Source organism: Drosophila arizonae, chromosome 3 (genome assembly GCF_054131065.1).
Source record: "Drosophila arizonae isolate 15081-1271.41 chromosome 3, UAZ_ARI_1.0, whole genome shotgun sequence".
NCBI classification, from domain to species: Eukaryota; Metazoa; Arthropoda; class Insecta; order Diptera; family Drosophilidae; genus Drosophila; species Drosophila arizonae.
This window is the reverse complement of record NC_142923.1, coordinates 6,099,265-6,120,133: the sequence shown is the minus strand read 5'-3', so window position 1 is coordinate 6,120,133 and position 20,869 is coordinate 6,099,265. Positions and strand designations below refer to the sequence as shown.

Sequence of the window (20,869 nt, the reverse complement as noted above, 5' to 3'; positions counted from 1 at the left end):
AAATATTTTTTTATTAATTGGCAATTTCAGACCAAAACCAAATTAATGAGATTTTAAGAAATTTTATATTGCATGAACCAGTCTAAAAATACTTCTTTGTCTACATCTATAAAAAAAAAAAAAAAAAAAACAGAACATTCTCAAATAGTTCAGTCAAGGCTTAGCTAGCAATTCCCTTATGCTGCACTGCATATTTTCGATTTATGTGAATTTTAGAGTTGTCATACCCAAGGACCTTGAAAATCGCTGCTAACTAGAAGAAAAAACAACAAAACACAAAAAAGCAGCGGACATGTTGTGCAAATTTAAATATACAAAAATAGCAAACAGTGGACAGGGAACAAGGAGACGCTTGTAAAAATGCAAATCAATAAGTAAAGTTCCAGTTTGCTCTAGCAATAAAATAAATGTAAAATCGACCATTAAAAATAAAAAAACAACAACAACAACAAAAACTCGACAAGTTCTTTAGTTTTGCTTATTTTTTTTTTGTCGCGCGCAGCTGAAGCAGGAGCAGCAGCAGGAGCAGCATCACTGGCTGTTGTCCCTACTTGGCTTTCAATTTGGCTTAGGGCTCGTAGCGAGGTGTTAATTATCGCTAAAAGTCAATGGCAGCCAATCGGCAAAATCTGCGCACGGCCAACAGCGAATTGGCCCGGTTCGGCTACTGTCGCCATATCGGCATCTGCCCGACAAGCACTTTGCATCTGTGTCCCCAGAGAATAGACGACGACCGGCCAGCGGCGCTCGGCGATCGGCGACAGCAGTTGAGCATAAGGTTCGACAGCTGTACAAGTGGCTGGCTAGGATAATTAATATGAAAATATGTGGCGAGTGGAGCGGGGCGGGACGGTGCAAAATGTTTGTTTCTAGCTATTTTTAGAGATTGCCATTTTTAATGAGCAGAGGCCAAAGAAGAAGCCAAAGGAACTGCTCGAGTCATGCCAGCGGCCCACCCAGGCATCCTAATTATGCGCTTATTTTTATGAATTATTAAAATAAGCAAAGTGGAGCGAGTCGCCAGCATTAATTGCTTTATAATGGAGCACTTGAGATATCACAGGACAGAGAGACCCAAAAACGAGCGAGACGGAAATCAGGGACATCAGGCGGATTGAGAGAGGTCGCCACTCATATTTCTATATAATTTATTGTAATGCACTTGGGGCGTGTTTCATTTCTCGCTTTAAAATGGCATAAATTTCATGTGCCCAGCCTTGCTGCAACATGCCAACAATTTATTCGCCGTATAAAACTACAAGCATACATTTATAAATGTATATACATACATGTATGTGTGTATACATTTATTTTTATTTCATTTTTTTTTTTTTTTTTTTTTTTTTTTAGTTTTTGCGCTGTGGACCTCCTCGGATGCTGTGCATGTCCATGTCCATGTACAAAGCAGGCGGCCAGACCAATTTACTTTTCATTGAGTTGAGCGAAAAGAAAAAAAAACTAAAGAAAACCCGAACTACAGTGAACTGTAAGCTGCGTTCATTACATGTTGTTATTTGTTGTCTGGCGGTACATTATTGGTCTTGTTCGCTCTTTTGCTCACCAATTAGCCAGCCAGGCTGACCACCTTCCCCGAAACGAAAGACTCAGGCAACGAACTGTACTGCACAACGATTCACTCTGCCGTTTTTCTAACTTTAATATATAAAAACTAGTAGAGGCGATTTAAATTAATGTATTTAACTGACAGATACCCTGTATAATGAAGAACAGCTAGCAAATTGGTTAGACTAAAGACTTTAGTTTACGCTCGACTGCGCAGACTAAAAACATTGGTTGAGTTCGTAGATTATTCCGAGTAATCTAATTGAAGCTTTAGCTTTTGCTGCTTCTCGCGTGCAATACACTCACTATTATTCATTTCGAGTACAGGGTATGTCAAGCATAAAGGCAAACTGTGAAAGACCACATTAAGTCTTAGAACAGCTAGTTGATGAGGCGCACATCAATCAAATTAAATCCCATGGCTCATTGTTTTCACACACGGGAGTCGCGTTCTTCACAACTCTTCTGTGTGTGTGTGTGTGTGCATTTAAGGAAGTGGCTCGTCCCTTACCGTGGCTACTTTTGGGCTTGGCTCAAAGCCTCTTCAATTAGCTTTCAAAATCAATCAACTCCACATTTGCGTGTAACAGCTTTTAATTACAAAGTATTTTTCCTCAACGTCCCTCTCCGCCTCTCTCTCGCTCTCTCTCTCTCTCTCTCTCACTCTCTCACTTACTATTTTACTCTTATGTGTGGGTAGCTCGCTAAGTGTGCCTCAGTGTCGATTTTGAAGGCTGCTCAACGGCCCACGCCCCTCGGCAACGCCTCTGCAAGTGTGTGTTGGTATAATGTACGTTGATTGTTGCTCGCTTGTTAGAATCGCGCTTTGATTCATATGCAAATCGGGTTTTTCTTCGCTCTTAGCACGGCTTATTGGTAATAAGCCAATTGGCGTTAATCAAGCCAACTGAGCCATAAAACCTACGCACGGCCTAAGGCCAAACACTGTGTGGTACGCTCTCAGTGTGTGTGCGTGTGAGTGTGGCGCACAAATTGTCGCCAATGCTTCGAGCTGTAACAGTTGTCGACCTTCGCAATGTTGTCAATGAGTCATGACATTTCGGTGCGTAGCCGAAGCCGGAGCTAAGACATATTTCTCCAAATGGTAAGCGCCAATGAACAAAGTATTCAATCAGAGCTTATTCCTTAAAAACTGTTAAAAATAATAATTAAAAATTGATTTACTTGAGGCAATGAACTCTAACTTTAAATGTAATAAATCAAATTCTATATATAGTTTATGACTCAAAATTGATTGAAAAATTGTATTTGGATATTTTGCTGATGTCAGCAGGTTAACTAGAATTTGATGATGCCGTTAAGAGTACAGTAATAAGATATTTCCCTTAGAGTTGCTCATATGCTGATGCATTGCCATTTGAATAATGTTGATGTAATATATAAAAGAATTCATTTTGCTTTACTTCAAATATGAACTATATATTATTCCATTAATAGAGATCAACTCTATTATCATCTATTATTTTTTTTTTAGCACAGTTCACTTGCAATATAAATGTATCCGCAGAGTTGAATAAATACTGAATAGTTATTTATGCAAAAATATACAAGTTTTAAATAAGTCCAGCTCTATTACATGCATCAATTTATATAATAACTATAATTGATTTTAGCTAAATGTATATCGTGATATAATTTGATAGGCTGATGTCAGAGAGTCAACGCGTCTACAGTTGTAGATATCATACGAAAATCAATCTCTGTCAAAACAAGTTAATTGCTTGGACCAAAGTAGCAGCTCTGCTGACAGCTCGTCACAACATCTCACTTCAAGTGGATTCTCTCAACGCCTAGACAATAAATATTCTTTTGTCTTTCGACCGTCCGGCTATTAATTATAATACATACATACATATTGCGATACATATACATATATAGAACTTCATACACTTGTTTAACAAACTACCGCAAACGCCTGTCAACCCCTATTAAGGTCCAGCTGGCTTAATTAGCGAGAAGCGTCAACTGCTGGTGTGGCTGCTGGTGTTGGCTGGTATCAGTGAGCTCTGCTAGCCAGAGCCGACCCTCAGCCTCCAGGTGAGGCAATTCGATTAGGCCGACTGCATAGGCAGGTAATTGTAATTTAATAATTGCGGTTTGCTCCAGCCTCTATGCCAGTTGATTAGCATGTGCGGTTTTTGCAATTTACGGCCAGCTCACAGGATATGACGGTCAGCTGGCGACAGGATGTGGCTGCCACAGCGGGCGCACATTCACACACACACACACACACATGGGGGCCATATGCAAATTGTTTGTGCGGTGGGAACATCAAACGCAGCGGCTGCGGTAATTGAATTTTAAATTGCTGACATACGCATCGAGACGATTAACTAGATTAATTTAAATGAAGTTATTAGTCGGCCCGATTGCTTTAGACAGGCGCTAACAAAAGACTTAAGCAACGAACTTGCCACAGCTACCGTGCACACGACACACTCAAGATATAAGAGACAAGTAGCAATTGCAGCAAATGTTTCTCTCTCTCTCTCTCTCTCTCTCTCTCTCTCTCTGTCTACGTTTGCTATTGTATTTGAAAGCTAAATGACGCCGTTAATTGGGCGCCAATCTAAACTGTTTAAACGGGTTTTTTGGGTCTCTGCAGCAGTTGCAGCTAAAACTGTTGCAAATTGCAATCTAAAAGGTTCCGTGTTGGTTTTTTCTCTTAGACAATTGCGGCTGCTGGCGCTGCTGCTGCTGCTGGTGGCGCTGCTGCTGCTGCTGTTGCTGCTTGTAGCAACTAATATGAGTCATAAATTTAAAGGCTTGTTGTTGATTTCTTAAAAATGAAATAAAGAAACGGCATTACGGCTAGTTATATGCAGGCGTCGTTTCGGCTCAGGGTCTGGCACTGGCATAAGCTCATGAAAATAATAACAACAGCAACAAAAAAGCGTCTGACGTCTGAAACTGTAACTGGAACTGGGCTGGGCTGGGCCAAAGTCGTCTGGTTACTTTTGCATTTGTTTCACAGTTCAGTTTCAGATTCAGTTTGCATGATTTTGCATAAAACACAACAATTGTCCGTCCCTCAGTCCGTTCTGTACCTTTTCATTGCTACAAGATTTTGTTGGCTTGCAGACTATGGCCGCGCAGACGAAAAACTTAATTTTTGGCAATTCCTTTTTAGTCATGACATCATTTCGAGTCTGCAGCCCTACAAAAAAACTCAAAAATAAGACCAGGAAAAAACCTGGTCTCTGTTTTACTTTCGCTTTTGCTGCTCTTTTCGGCGTACATATTATTTTTTTTTTTTTTTTTTTTTTTTTTTTGCTCAGATCTGCTGATGCTCGCGTATTTCAGTTTCAGCCGTTTTTTTTTTTCTTTCTGGTTTTGTCTGCGGTTTGCAGTGGCTGACAGCTCGCTGAAAGCCCAAAAGTTTTTGGGACTTCGACTCGTATAAGGCATTGAAAACGAAACCAAGTTCTGGTGAAAGTAGGTTGAATACCTGCCAGCCTGCCCTCGTGTCCAGAAATCGAAAACGCATAACAAGTGCAAGTCAACCACAATGAAATAAGCGAGTGAAGTGGCATCGGCTTTGGACGATTGTGTCATGTGGCGACAGCCCACGCAACAAAATCTTTGCCAATCAGCACAACGCCCACCACATACCAATTTAGCCAAACTACTTGTAAATGCCGACTTCAGCCTTGGCTGACTTCGACTCTGACGCTGAGGCTGAGGCTGACTCTAACTCTGACTAATGATGATGCGATTGATGCTGCTGCTTTTGTTAGATGAAACAGCGTCTGGGTCCAATATTGAACTGACGCACGCTGATCTGTTTGTGGTGCGCCCACCACACTTTGACTTTTTTGGTCGTTCACAATTTATGAGAATTCTCGGCGTAAAAAGAAGACCGAGTGGAGAAAAAATTGATTTGGTTTTTCTGCAAAATTTATTAGAACTTGCGGCTCTTGCGGCTTTTTGTGCGAGTTTTTGCGCTGCTGGTGGGAATGGCCTTGAGTGGCCGCAGCCACAAAGGTTCAACAGACTGTGTGGGGTGCACACAACAAGTTGATGTGGCCAAACTTGGTGCATGAATCAGTTTGAAGGCTTTTTATTTGCTTAGCTTGAATCAATTAGTTTTTTTTTTTTTTTTTTTTTTTTTTTTTTTTCTTTTTAGTTAAATCAACTTTTGTTACTAGGCTTAATAGATTTCTGGAAGATCTACATTTGATTTCTTGGAAATGGCTGCAGCTATAATAGAGGCCTAAATGGCTGACTTTTTTAGTAGAATGAAAAGCTGTTAAAGTTTGTTGCCTAAGTCATTTGTTTTAGCTGACATTTAAAATAGGAAAAACATGTTTATGCTTATAGAAATTTGATATAAATGTTAGGCAATACTAACTAAAATTCGCAGACCAAATGTTTTAAACTAGTTAATGTTAAGAGATGGTTTTCTTATGACATAAAAAAATCTGAATAATATGCTTTTTTAAGTATTATACTATTAAATTCGATATCCGTATTTAAATAAATTAAATCTAGAAAATCCGCAAGCCTGTTGATAGCATTGGCTATGTCATAACTCTTCGCAATATTAGCAATTCAGAAAAACTTTTGTTACTCAAGCTCAAAGTCGTAAAACTAATTGAAGTCATGAAATCTTCGGCTTTTAGCTTTCTGATGAGCGCACCCCCACTAAAATCATTTTATTAAGTTACTTCACAACGTGAGTTCGTTGCTTAAGTCTTTCGTTTTTATGAGCACTACATTGTTGTGCAGTCTGGGTCAGAGTTTCTTGGATTTGGGTAGAATTGCATGCGAAAGCTCTCTGACTTTTTTGTGGTGCGGTTTTAATAGCTGCAATTTCGACCCACGCAGCATGGGAAGGGGGCAACTGAGTCAGGCTCATAATTTATGGTCATTAATATTGTAATTTCTTTTTGAGTTCCGAAGCTGCCTGCAGCCGCAGCTCGCACGCAAAACAATAATACATAAAGTGAAAGTTTTGCACCTTCGCCACGGCCATAACAACGCAACAATTTAAACAGCTGAAGAAAACAAAACAAAGCAGCCAAAGCGAGTCAGTTAGTTTGTCAGTCAGTTGGCTGGCTGAATCTGCCCGCTATGGCAAACAGATGAGCCACGAACTTGTGAAAAAAAGTAAAAGACAGAGAAAAAATCACAACACACGACTGCGAAGATTGCTAAACAATGAATTTTACAAATGACTAGCAGCAAGTCCACGCTGGCGCCGACTGACAAATGAGCTCAAGTTGCAGCCGGTCCAAGCAGCAAGCAGTGGCAGTATTTTTTGCATTTGACCGAAAAAAGTCAAGCACAAAAAGAAAAATAAGATAAAAACAAAGCCAGCGATAAGCCCACAATTTCATCAATAAAGTTTGCCAAACCGTGGGTACCAAACCAAAAGTTCGCCAATGTGCGTCTCTAAGCCACAATACTCGAGCTTTCAATCAGCGACTCTCAGGCCACCAGTCCACAAATCCACAAAGCCACCAATCCACATTAAACAAAGCCGCGCCACTCACAGACTTCGGTGCTGCGACCTTAGCTCGAAACTCTATTTTTGGTCACTTGTAAAAATTATTATTGGTATTTGTTTCTTTCGTCATTTGCTGGGCAAATGTTTTGAATTTCTATTTATTTGACAGCCTGCTAAGTGTGTCAAGCGAGTACCAATTTCGAATAATTATTTGTCATATTTTCCCCTATTTGCGCTGCAGAGAAAACAAACAGCATTAGTGACAAAGCAACTACACACTTATCTCCATCCTCATCTTCAGCCGCTTCTCCAATCACCAAGGTAACAATAGCCAAGGGAGAGCAGGGAGAGAGAGATTTGCACAAACGAAAGTGAAATGTTTACTTGCTTTGGGCTTGGTTGCGGATCTGAGAGCCTGACAACGAATATTTGGCACTTGAACTTAATGGATTTTTTAAATCCAATGTATTTGTTAAGATTTTCTCTGATATATTTTTTGAATCTCGGTTATTCAATTAATATCTAATAAATTTTTTCTAAGTATATAACGATTGAGCTAGGTTTTCTGGAAACTGTGATTTCTTTTAAATTAATTTTTTTTTTTTTTTTGAAAAGATTTATTGTTACGGAAAAGATTTATGCATTAAAAATCATCGACCCTTTTTTAACTGCACTTTTTTAAGTTTAATTTATTTTGTTCAATTTACTATATGTATTTATTTTATATAAATATTTACCTATATATTTATTTATTTTTAGTTTTATTTATCAATTTATTTATTTATTTGAATCAATATAATTAAATATTTAATTTTCATTTTTGCGGATTCTTAATTTAAATTGATTATTCACTATTAAAGATTTTTTTTATTTTTGTATTTTTATTTTTTTTATTTTTTAACAGATGTTTTGCATTTACTCTAGCTTAGCTTAAAATAATATAAAGCCAGAATTTTCTTGGCTTCACTTAAATTTTACACCTTGCAACAAGTAAAAAACATTTGCTCACCATTTTCTTCCTCAAATTTCGGTCAAAATCAGTTCATACTGCCAACAGCTGCCAACGAAACACAACGCCAGCAAAAATTTGTTTCAAGACTTTGGTTTTGGCTGCGGCACAGCCGCCAAAAGCGCTTAAATACACACACAAGCACTCTCACACACACACAGAGAGAGATGCACACTCAGGCACTGTATAGGCGCACACACACAGAGACACACACTGAGCTGTGCACAGACACTTGGTATTTTGGTTGTTATATTTAAGAAATATTATCGCTTTTCTTTTAACACTTGGCTGCTGCCGATGATTAGCACGCGACGCGCTGCGTATGGGTTTGGTTTTTCCTTCGGTTTTCACGGGTAAAATTTAAAAAATTTATTTGTGATTTCGTTGCGCACGCCTCACGAAAACTTTCACTGTAATTAAACGGTGCAGATTTTAGGAAAACAAATGAATTTGTTTGCTTTGGATATGAATGCTGTTGAATGGCTATAACAGCAGACCTCACAGATCCGCACACTGTTCAGCTGTTCAGCACTTGGATCGATTCGTTGAGAGCCACTGGAGTGAATGAATTAGTGTGAGAGAGAGAGAACCGCACCGCACGCGCGCTAAAAACGAACTGAAACAGAATTCGAATTCGCCTCTGGTTCGAGCTGAAGCTACTGAGGCTGCGCTCGATCCCGAAGCACTGACGATGTCGTCTTTGACGACCAGTGGAGACTTGAGACTAGTCTTCGTGTTCGTGTTCGCGCGCTCGGCTTGGTGCTGGTGCTGCTGTTGGTGTTGTTAGTTGTTGGTTGTTGGTTGTTAGGCAACTTTGCTGCCCACACGCTGCGCTGCTGCGTCGCTGCTGCTGTTGCTGCTGCTGCTGCTGCTGCTAAGGCTCTGCATGGTCCATTTTTGGCTTGGACCGCTCAACAGAGAAAAAAACCGCTGGCAATATATGTGTGCATACATATACATGTATATGATTTCTTTCAGCCTTTGCTGTATGGACGCCTTTGCAGAAAATATTTTTCTTAGCTTCAGCTTTGATATTTGCTGGCTGCTGGCTGCCCGTTGCTTTGACTTTTTGATTGACGTAATTTTTGCGCTTGATATTCACTTGAATTTCTTGTATTTCCACATTTAACTGTTTTGGTGTCAGGCGCACATTGCACGCCCACAACACCCACACAGATACACACAGACTCACACTCACACTCACACAGAAATCGATAGCATTCGTGGGCGTTTTAAAAAATTTTCATTTATACATATGTTTCATGAAGTCTCTCGAGCTTTAGCTGAACTTTCGCTGAGCGACACCGAGCGCTGCGAGTGGGCATTTTATGGGCGTATCAACCTATAAACGCGTGAGTTTTGACTCATTCAATTTGCTCGGTTGCCATGTAAATCAAACGCCCTAAACTTAGCTCTTTAACGCTTGGACAGACAGAAGCAAAAGCGAATGACTTAGGCAACAAACTTGTTTATGCAGCTTGGCATGACCTTGGGCGTGGGTGACCCACTATTTGGGTCATTCAAAAACATTCCCAAAGGCTTGACTCCAGTGAACTGTTGCGAGACCTCATCAACTAGTTGCTGCTGATTTATGCAGTGGAAGTTCAGCCAAAAGGGCCTGGCAATTTATTTTCAGAATTTCTTATTTTCTTTTTTTTTTTTTTGTAATTAAGCAATTTCCGCATACACCCGAAAAAAAGGTTTACTGACCGTCCTGCAGGACTGCCTTACGGTATTTTTTAAAAACTTATTTTTTCTCTTCTTATCGCTTTTTTGGAGCTTCTTGTCCGCACATTAATTTGTACGCCCCGTAATTATTGCATGCTGCAAATGAAGTATGAAAAAACATAAGCGCAAAACGTGTGCCACATACAAAGTACTGAGGTGAGGGTATGTAGTCGCGAATATAATTAAAAATGTACTCAGCTAAGCGAGGGTTGCGCGAAAAAGCTCTTGCTGTACGCTGACTACAAGCCATATTTATTTAATTAGCTATAAAATATCGAAACTAATTAGAAATTGTTGTCTAGACTCTGAAGCTCTAACAGAAATGTCAGAGCTGTCTAAAAACTAGCTTTGAGCAGAGCAATGCAGTAGCTGCAGCAAGTGCAGGGCTTCAGCTCATGCAGGCAAGAGACAGACCGAGAGAGAGACAGAGAGAGAGAGAGAGAGGGAGAGGGGTAGAAAAACCCACACGCGTCGTCCTACACTTGGCATATTTAACACATTTTATGAAAAATCAACATCAACATCAACATTTACGACGCGGCAGCGCCTCCGATCGACGAACTTGCTCTAGTCTACGAGAGTTGCTGCCAGCCGCTGGCGCCAGCAGCTTGTTGGCTTTATTAAGTTGTTGTTGTTGCTGCTGCTGCTGACGCTGAGGCTCGGGCCCTAAGTTGCTGCTGTTGTCTGTTTTTATTAATAAGTCATATTTTTATATACTATGAATACAGCAGCGTAGCTGGAGGAGCCGCTCATAATTTATGTTGTGGAGCAAGTGAAGCAGCAGCAGCAGCCGCAGAGGCCATTGAGGCAGGATGACAAAAGTTGATGCAAGGGCAGGGCTACACAATAAGTCACTCACTCATTCACTCAGTCTGGTATTCACTGATTCACTCGGCTCATTCATAAAAGCAAAAGCTCTTTTTGATTAATTAAATGCAGCGACTGTGCGCTTTTTTTTACTTCAACTTCGTTGTTGTTGTTGTTGCTGCTGGTGTTGCTGTTGCAGCTGCGAAAAGTGTGCCAGCAACTTGCGAGCTGCTTATGATGTAAGTTTGTTGTTTTATTTTTTATGATTATTTACGATTGTTTTCCTTTATTTTTTTTATTGCTTTATTAGCATTACACTATGGCAAAACGTTGAACGCCTTTTGTGGCATGCAGACGGGGGTAGGGAAAGTTTGTTGCTTAAGTCTTTTGTGTGCACTTTGCACCTGTTGCTGCCACCGCTGCTCTGGAAAGCAACTCAAACGTGGCTGATGTTGCCGGCAATTTGCAATTTATTTATCACCCCCAACAAAAAAAAAAAAAAAAAAAAAAAAAAAAACATTTATTTAAATGCTCTGCCCCACTTAGCAAATAAAATTGCTAGAAAATCGACGCAGTCATTTGCAAAAAATTCGCAAAATAAAATTTGCAAAAATATAAAATTCGCCCAACAACACCAAACAGCAAATAGTTTATCTATGCATTACGTAAGCGCTGATCGTTTCAGTGTTCTTTTTTTCTGATCTTTTCTATAGCAAATTGCATGGCGTCAACAGATTAAACAAATGGCAATAGAAATTGTTGCTAATTTTGATGAGTTTTGCATACGAACACTATCCAAGCAAACAACAACAACGCCAACAACAAAGAAGGCAACAAACGCTCAAGAAACTGAACAGCTGTGCAAACGTGTATATTGTATAACAATTTGTAGGTGTGAGGAGAGGGTCAGGGCAGGGGACTGCGCGAGAGGGAATAACGAACCGTTTCACAAAGCAACTTTAGACGAGGTGCACACGACGCGACGTGCCGGCTAAGACTAACTGAGCGAGCGAGCTGCAGCGAAGCGTTTGGGCCAAGTCTATAGCCAAACAGCTGACGGCATTTGTCGGCCTTCGGCTCCCCGCTGACGTCTCTAATGACCAAACATACAAAAGGAAAACTAGTTTCGTTGAAACGTCTCTGGGCATTTGAAAATCAGTTTCAGTTTGCGCGTATAACAGTTGCTCACCAAACTGTGCTACCAGAGAGCAACAGACAGAGAGTGAGAGAGAGAGAGAGAGAGGGGCCTGCTGCTCGCGAGAGTGTGCAGTTAGAGGCAGTCGCATTCGTCGCTGGATAATTTGTATTTTTTTATTGTATTTGTCAAGTCAACTGATAAATTGAGTTGATATTGAAAATAAATTAATTATGGCTCTATAAATTGGAACAGCAACACGAAAACGATTTTTTTTTTTTAAGATATTGCTTTCAAAGAAGATCGACATATACTCGTCCAATAAAAAAAAAAACAAAAAAAAAAAAAAATGCAATTCATTTGTGAACCTTAAGCAAACGAGTTTGTCGATCATCAATTGCTCATAAATCGAAAGTAATATAATAAATGGATTTCGCAGTGTGAGACTAGTTTTTCGCAATCAAATCAGATTCAGATTCAGTCCAATCAGAACAATCATGATTAACAAATTTTTCGCAATCTTTTTCCGTTGATCTATGGCACTGGCATACAAATTGTTTTATAGCTTGTGAGGCATTAATTTTACATGCATATTATTTTGACCTTAATCTGCATAGTACAGTTAACGTATAAATAAAGTGGGCCAAAGTTAGCAATTGGCAGTGGAAGAAACTTTTTGAAATATTATAATCCGAAAGGCTGGAGAGAGTTGGAGCTGAAGCTTTAACAATGAGAACTTTGACGAGCGAATGTCTATATAAGCTGAGGCTAAGCCAGACTGATATCACTTTCGATAAATATATATTAAGAGTGGCTTCAGCTAACGATAATAATGAATAATTTATTTGCCTTTCGATTAGTAATTTACCTCACGCTTGTCAAAGGTGTGAAATATTATAATTAAATTAGATATTATATATTTTTTAGATATCTTTATATATAAATCTATTCTATTAAATTAAAAATTTTATATGACTTTATATAAAACTCTATATATAAATCTTGTATATGCAAAGTCTCCACAGCAGTTCACTATGAGAAACCCATGCGGAAAGTTAGCTGCGCTCATTGGAAGTGCCCGCTCACGTTTTGTGGCCGATGGGGCGGGGGAGATCTTTTGATATATCTTGAAGATAAGTTGGCTTGTAATTTCGGTGCAGTCGCTTAATTTAATTTATGCTGCATATACATATACATATATTTGAGCTGAGAGTCACGTTGCGCGTCGCTGGACCACGTAGACATCGTAAATGTTAATGTCGGTTGTTTATTTATGCTACGGTTCAGCAAAAAAAAAAAAAAAAAAAAAAAAAAATCACTAAGCATAAGGAAAGCCAAAATAAAACATAACAGCAACGTTTGTTGCACTTTTTTTTTTACTTTGGCGACTCTATTTGCCGCTTTTCCCCATTTGCTGGCTTGCATAATTGGCCGGGCCAAGGCACATACGCACGTCATATGATGTAGGCTTGTTGCTGCTTTATTTTTGCAATTATATAAGCGCCAAAGTGCGACGCGTGCTGACCCAAAAAGCAGCTTTGGCTACGGTTGTTGACGCCAACGCAGCAGCGTCGACTGCAGCAGCGGCAGCAGCAGCAGCAGCAACGACAGCAACTGCCAAATGCATGCAGCGTAAACAAGTCAACTTGACAGCCAAATGCAGTTAGGCATTAGATGGCCAAGTGATGAGCCGCAGCCCCTGCCTCTACCCTGCCCGCCTCCTCTCTCTGCCACTGCCTGCCTTGGCAGCTTTGCAAATTGCCTGGGAGTCAGCCGAAAGCCGCCGTCAGTTGGCTGCCGTTGCAGTACCGTTGCTTGCCACACCAACCTACATAGCAGCGTGCACTCAAACTCGCACTCACACTCGCACTCACATTCGCATTCACATCCGTATTCGCACTCTAACATGCTAAGCAGCCTAATGCACGACGACGCATGCGTATGTGGAATGCAGCAGCGATGAGATAATTGCCAGTCAGCTGAAACTATGCCATTGACTGGGAGATACCCTAGAAGTTTCTTAATTGAAAAGACATGTCTTTGATATACCCTGTAGTGTAGGCGCATTTCAAGTTTGGCAGCCTAATGTTGATCCCATTAGCTGCGATAGCCTGATTTCATATCAATCGAGCTCACTTCGAGTTGACTAATTGGATTATGCTGTAGCTAATTATAGATGCATCAATGATCTTATGCGAATTTTCAGTTATGCAGTTATTTATTTAAGCTGAGCTGACATTTAATATGTGGTCGTAGAGACATCGACAACCCATTTTATATATGGCTATAACTGGATTATTCGTCTGCTCAAGCAAATCAAACATTTGAAAAGATTTACAGCACAGAGCCGCAAATTGAATTCAATTGAAAACATTTTTATATGCAATCCTCATAGTATTTAATCGACTGTAAATTACAGAAACATAAAAAATTAATTCGCTGTTGTTTTTGTTTGTTTTTTTAATTTTGCCTTTTTTTGCAGTTGAATTGTGTCAATTGGTCTGGCTGAGGGTCAAGCGCGGCCAATGCACGTCCGATCGTTGGCCAGCTGCGGTTGCACAGAGTGGAGCACAATTTCTGCTGCGCCCCTCTCTCTCTCTCCCTCTCACTCTCTATCTCTCTCTCACTCAGTCTCATTGCATTTTCCACAGTTTTCCACGCACGCATCTTCGAGCTGCCCTGAAAACCTGTTCATCTTGTTGTGCATTCGGTATTTGTTGTTGTTGCTGTTGTTGTTTTTTCGTATGTGTTTTTCCTGCCGCCTTTTATTTTTCATTATTGTTTGAGCTCAATTTCGTTACGTACAGCCGCAGAAAGCAAAAGGCATTGAAAGAGAAGAACGCAAAGGAGAGACAGATAGAAATATGTACGTGTTTCCTTTGTTGTTGTTGTTGTTGTTGTTGGCGTGGTTCCCGTTGTTGTTGTTGTTGTTGTTGCCTTTGGCCATTAGGCACAACATAACAGCAACAACACACATGGAATGCTAGCGGTTATGGAAATTCCTTTGAAGTAACAAAAACACACACACACACACACATACAAGCACACACACAAAGAAAGAACGCTTCGACAACTTGTTGGCTCAAAGGATGCCACACAACAAAAGCAAAGAATAGTTAGCCTTTTCTTTCTATGATTGCTGTTGTTGTTGTTTTTGGCAATGGAAATTGGCCGTGTATACGGCATAGTTAGAGACACCGACACTTGCTTATAAAGGCATCATCATCATCGTCACATCGCCAGTAGATAGTTGTTGTTGTTGTTGTTTTCTTTTTTTTTTTTTTTTTTTTTTTTTTTTGGTAGCAAACTCTGTCATGACATGACATTGCCGCTTTTCAGTTTTCCCTAGCGGGACATTGCTGCAACGCCTACAAAAACAGCGCTGCTACGATTATATTTATGTTTATGTGTAAGAAGATCTAGCTGCCTCAGGAGTTTGCCGCAGTTTTGTCCATGTGAAAATTGCCTAATCAGCGTTTACGTGAGCCGGTAACAAGGCGAGTGAGTGAGAAAAGAAGACCGCCCATTTGTAAGTGGCGTGACTTTTGATGGATACGTCGAAATGCTCTTCTAATTAGAATATAAATAACAGCATTTTGTTGGCCATCTGAAGCATGTAATGGCGCGCATGTTAACGAGTCGCATATGATCCGACTGCTGCGGTAATTGGTAACTGGAACTTTGGCGCTGCATTTCCTTATTGCTTTACGATGGCTGAATGGCAGCGAAAAGGTTCTCAGGCAACGAGATTTGGCTATGCACTGTTGCACAGTGGTCGGAGAACTGGCAAAAACTAAATGAATATTGGGAATTTTTTTTTTCTACATTTTTTTTTTACAGTTTGAGTCCATCAGCAAGTCATTCTAATTTAGTTCCTTTTTTTTCGAATATTTCTCAAGCTTGATTTCTCTACGCTTCTCGGCACCACTGTGCTGCAGCTGCCAATATGGCACACGAAAAATTAGCGGGACATTTGCGCAATTGCATTTAGAACAGTTAGGCGGACAAAAGACTTAAGCAACGAACATGCATAAATTTTCAGCTGGCTGCGCATTCAACAGAGACAACATTCAAAGTTGTTGCTGCAAATTAATCAAACGGCCACACAACGGTAAACGAAATTATGTAATGCAAGCTGCAGCCAGCCAACACGCCCCGCCTCACTCCTCACGCCAAGCAAAGCCAAGCAGCAGCCAACCCGCTCGACTTGAAGCTCACCGAAGCGTTTGAGTCTGCTAAACTGTACAAGATTTTAAACACTTTGTTCTCGGCTGCCCCTCAGCCCCCTCCCGGCTCGTTGGGCGTTCTGGACACTTTGGGCCAGGGCTAGCTCTATTGCTCCGGCTATGACGCTGGCTACAATAATGGTAAGCGATATGCATGCACTGAGCGTGTAATAATTAGACGCGAAGAATAGCTGGCAGAAAGGCAGAGTCAAAGCCAGAGCCAAAACCGAAGCCGACGCCGAAGCGAAAAGCGAGCAATGATTAAGAAGTTATTTTGTTTTTGTGTGTCTTCTTTTTTTTTTGTATTTTTTTGAAGTTCACTTCTTGTTGCTGTGGCTCTCATTGTTCTGCTGTGGCCAAGTCCGAAAAAAAGGTATTTTACTGAAGCATAACTTAGGCGGCGTCAAGTTAATTTTTATGGCTATAACATTCATTTGTTGGTAATTATGAAGCAGCCAGCAGCAAGCAGAAAGCAGCAGCAGCAGCGGCAGCGGCAGTGGCAGCAGCAGCTGGCAGCAAAGCGCACTTGGTAATTAGACATTGAGGCAGCCAGCTAAAGCAGCTTAAGAATTGCGGTTGGCTCTGCGGGATGGGCCAATGAACTGCGCCCGTCCAACGAACTTGATTTGGTCTACGACTTTCTGTGTATGTATGTGTGTGTGTGTGCGCGAGAGTATCTCTCTGTGTGTGTGTGTGCATGCAAATGTGTCTCAGGCAGCGCCCTGGCGAAAGGTCACACAGCGACAGCGGCATCGGCAGCCGAAGCAGCAGCAACAATTACAAAATATGCGTTAAAATGCATGCCGCATAACTCGACACGACCGGCAACAGCAGCAGCCGCAACAGCAGCCGCAGCAGCAGCCGGCGCAGCAGCACCAACAAGCAAAAACTGAAATAATATGGCCACAAATCGTGATAAGCAACGCCGGGCAAAAAAAGTTATTCGCAAACATTGCCAGCCAACAACAACAAACAAATAACAGACTTCACTTAACTAAACCGAAACGCGAATGCTCTATATGCAAGGGCGGAGAGTGTGTGAAAATGAAGAAGTGATAGCAGAAAATGTAAACAGAGAGCGTGTGAGAGAGAAAGAGAGTGAGAGAGAGAGGGAATTAAACTTGTTAACTGCAGAGGCTTTTAGTGAATTTATAATATTAATATTTATTTTACATCTCTTGATATTTATGAAAATATTAAATGTGAAATATGTATATAACGGATACCTTCTTCCGTACTGTCACAAAAAAATAAATAAAATAAAATAAAATAAATAATATAAAATAAAAAATCGATAGCATCTAGTTTCATATTCAAAGTGATTTTTTTAAATATTCATAGACGATATAAACTCTATAAATGAGATGAGATTGCACATATTCTTGCAACTTAAGGTTTGACCGCTTTCTTGTTCAATGAAATAACAGCAAATGCTTCAACATATAATTTTAAATTCAATTGAAATCAATTAAATAGATATTAAGTAAGGGAATTTATTTATTATACTAGCATTATGCTAACATTTTAAACACATTTCTGATAAGGTGGGTGATAAGGTTTCTGTACTGCATTCCTTAAATAACTACATCACCTTTCTTATATTCATTTTAACTTACTCTATAAATATTATGCAAAAGAAACTGCCTACAATATAATCTCAAAAATAATTAAAAAACAAGTAAGAACGTTGCAGTCGGGCGTTACCGACTGCGGAATACTCATTCACATCCCATCAACAATTTAGTAGTTAAGTTTCGTTCTAATACTGTAGAATATACAGGTTTTTCCGATTTGCCACGCCCCAACTGGGCGTAGAGACCTCATTTTTGGTCAGTTTTTAGAAAGAGATAACGTTACCCTAACTGCAAAGTTTGAATGCTTACCCTAAAAAAATGTGAAAATTACAGGGTATTTTTCGATATGCCACGCCCCTAAAGAGGCGTAAAAATTATTTTTGGGGAATCGATAGAGGAGGCTACCAGTAACTCAACTATCCAAATTTGAAGCTTCTAGCTATTATACTTTAGGAGATATAAACTTTTGCGGTTTGCCACGCCCCCTGTGGGCGGACATATATCTGACAAAACTTTTTGGTCTTGGGTGATCAGTCCGAGTATATATACAAAATTTGAGGTCTCTGCCATCAATAGTGTCCAAAATATAGGAGAATTTAAAAAATCACTATATCTTCAGGTCCGATTTGCCACGCCCCCAACGGGCGTAGACTTATAATTTATCTTCAGACTTTATAGAATCATACCATTAGCTGACGTGCAAAATTTCAGCATTCTAGGTTTACAACTTTAGGAGATACAGTTTTATCCGATTTGCCACGCCCCCAATGGGCGTAGATATATCCGCCATAGCTCGTGATCTTGGGTGGTCAACGCGGACCTACATACCAAGTTTCAGCTTTCTAGCTCTTCAACAAACATGATTTCTGGTATATCGGAAAATGCATTTTCCGATTTGCCACGCCCCTAGTGGGCGGATCGGGAAAATTTTAACACTTTATAAATCGGAGATATACACGAGTATGTGTTCCAAATTTCAAGTCTCTAGCTTCAATAGCGCCGAAATAGATTGCGTTCATACGGACAGACGGACAGACGGACAGACGGACGGACGGACAGACGGACAGACGGACAGACGGACGGACAGCAAGACGGACATTGCACAAAACCAATATACTGATTCACTTTCGTGAATGAGTATAAAAATACTAAAGAAATTTTAATTTTAATTTTTCTCAATTTTAATTCTTTAAAAATGTTTTCTTTGAATTTTGATAATTTTAAGATATGAACAACTTATCCATTTAATCAACTTTGTAAGTTCTATATTTTTAATTTTACACTATTCATTTGTTGTACATATGTATCAGAACGTTGTTTGCAAGTATGGCAAAACAAAAATGTTTTAAGGAATCTGCAAGATTTGAGCTCATCTTTTTTATATATATCTTATATTCAATAATAATCTTTAGATAAGAGTAAATATTTTTTGAGCTTAAAGTTTCAACACTGACACAAATTGTCAATACCTACAAGTTTGAAGAGTATGTGAAAAAACAGATAAAAAAAAAAAGAAACAGGCTTGGCCACGGCAGCAAACAAATGGCCCAGGACTGAGACTACAACTGCGACTGCCGCTGAGACAGGGCGACTCGGCGACTGGGCGATGTTCGATGTTCGACTGGGCCCGGTCAGCATTTTGTGAACCACTCTATTTATCAGATACGGGGCCGTGGCCCAACTAGTTGGCTCAATTGCTAGTTGGCCAGTGTACATATTATTGAGCGATTTTTAGTGCCGGCTGCGCGACTGTGCGCGGTTCGCTCATATTTTGTTTTGATGGCGCGCTGAAAGTCAACCCGACGCGCACATGTGTTGGAGTCTCTGTGTGTGTGTATGTGTGTGTGTGCCAGTGTGTGTTAGTAGTAAAAGTTGTTGCCGTTGTATGTAGAGTGAACGACCATCAAGGTAAATCCGAACCGAACTAAACAATAGCCAAAGCCAAAGACGTCGTCGTGCTCCAGCTACAGCAACAGCTCCAGCCTCAGATCCAGCTACGTCTCCAGCCAATAGCTCCAGGTGAATGTGCTGCCACTGCCGCTGCCGCTGCTGCTGCTGCTGCTACTCTTAGTTGGCCTCAGCTTCGTCTCAGCCACTGACTCTGGGGTGTAGCCCGCAGAATTGTAACGCGTTTTTGTTGCTGCCTCAGCCTTAGCCAGCGACCCGCAAACGGCTCTTTCTTATTGTTTTTGCTTATTTGTTTCTACGTATTAATAACATGTTGGATGCAATCGCAGCCTGGTTAAAAATATGCATATGCGGCGCATGCGGGGAGGGCTCACGGTCCACCAAAGAATTATGAAAGGACGCAATTGCAACGGCAGCGTGCAGCGGCAGCGGCAGCGGCAGCGGCGTGCGTGCAACCGCCCCGGCCATTGGCCCAGCTCGCAAGTAATAATAGTAATACAGCTCCAATAATAAGTTTTAATCATCACGATAATGGGCTCTGCCTAAATGCAGGCATACAATATGCTATCCTGCCAGTTCACAGCTCACATCGCCTCACATCCCATCAAAGGTTCCCAGCTACCCCTGTGAACTATCTGCCAATATTCACACTACCAGCAAGGCTGACTCTGGGGCCGTGGCTGTGGCTGTGGCTGTTGCTGAGCTGTGATTTTGATGTCTCCATAAAAATGTTTGTGGCTTTGGTGTGTGTGGCATAAGTTGGCGTATTTTATACGTTTTTGCTTTTAAGACCAAGTTGTTCTCTGTCTGCGTTTGTGTCTGTTCCCTGTGGCCTGTGGCCTGGTATCGTGGGCGTTACATTTGGAGCAATGCCATTTCGGAGACCGGCCGTGCTTTGGCCAGTCTTCGACTAGTCTAGAACAGCTAAGCTGACTCACGCAAGTTCATAGCTCTATAAATTAATATATTTTATATTTAGCTGATTCGGTTTAATAAGTTTAAGTTTTTTAATTCGATTCTAGAATCATCTTCTAAATCTATATTTTAATATTATTAATTGCTTTTTTTTTTATTAAAAATTTTTAATATGCAATCGTTTCTCTTATGTTTGCATAATAATTTATTCAAGTTACTCAACTTTTCCAATAACTGTAAATGCTTGATTTAAAGCTATAGAATATAATTTAAATGAATTAAATTCCTTTTCATTATCTATATTCATTAATATATGTTTAGCATATTCTTAGTCATTTTTTGGTCTTTCCAAACATTTGATTGGAGCAAAATAAAAAAGTTGAAAAAAAAAAAAAACAGAAATTAAGCTATTATAAATGGAAGTCATGTTCAAAGTATGAAATGAAATAAATAAATTAAAATAATTTACATATTTAGTACCAATAAAAACAATTTGATATTAGCAAATGGCTTAGTCATATTCAAGTCTTTGTC

At 40.1% G+C, this 20,869-nt stretch overlaps 1 protein-coding gene across 46 annotated transcripts in view; it reads right to left on the bottom strand.

The window, feature by feature from the left end:
* dpy (fibrillin-like protein dumpy) overlaps positions 1 to 20,869 on the bottom strand; it is a 137,230-nt gene that overhangs the window by 108,566 nt on the left and 7,795 nt on the right. For 33 of the 46 annotated variants that reach the window (XM_089465936.1, XM_089465938.1, XM_089465939.1 and 30 more), the window contains exon 1: positions 8,043 to 10,724. The exons of 7 other annotated variants lie outside the window; for them this stretch is intronic. The gene's annotated coding sequence lies outside the window, so the exon portion shown is untranslated. Of the gene's footprint in view, positions 1 to 8,042; positions 10,725 to 11,519; positions 18,806 to 20,869 lie in introns of those variants that run through there. 6 more of the 46 variants (XM_089465956.1, XM_089465957.1, XM_089465969.1 and 3 more) reach the window with 4 other exon arrangements.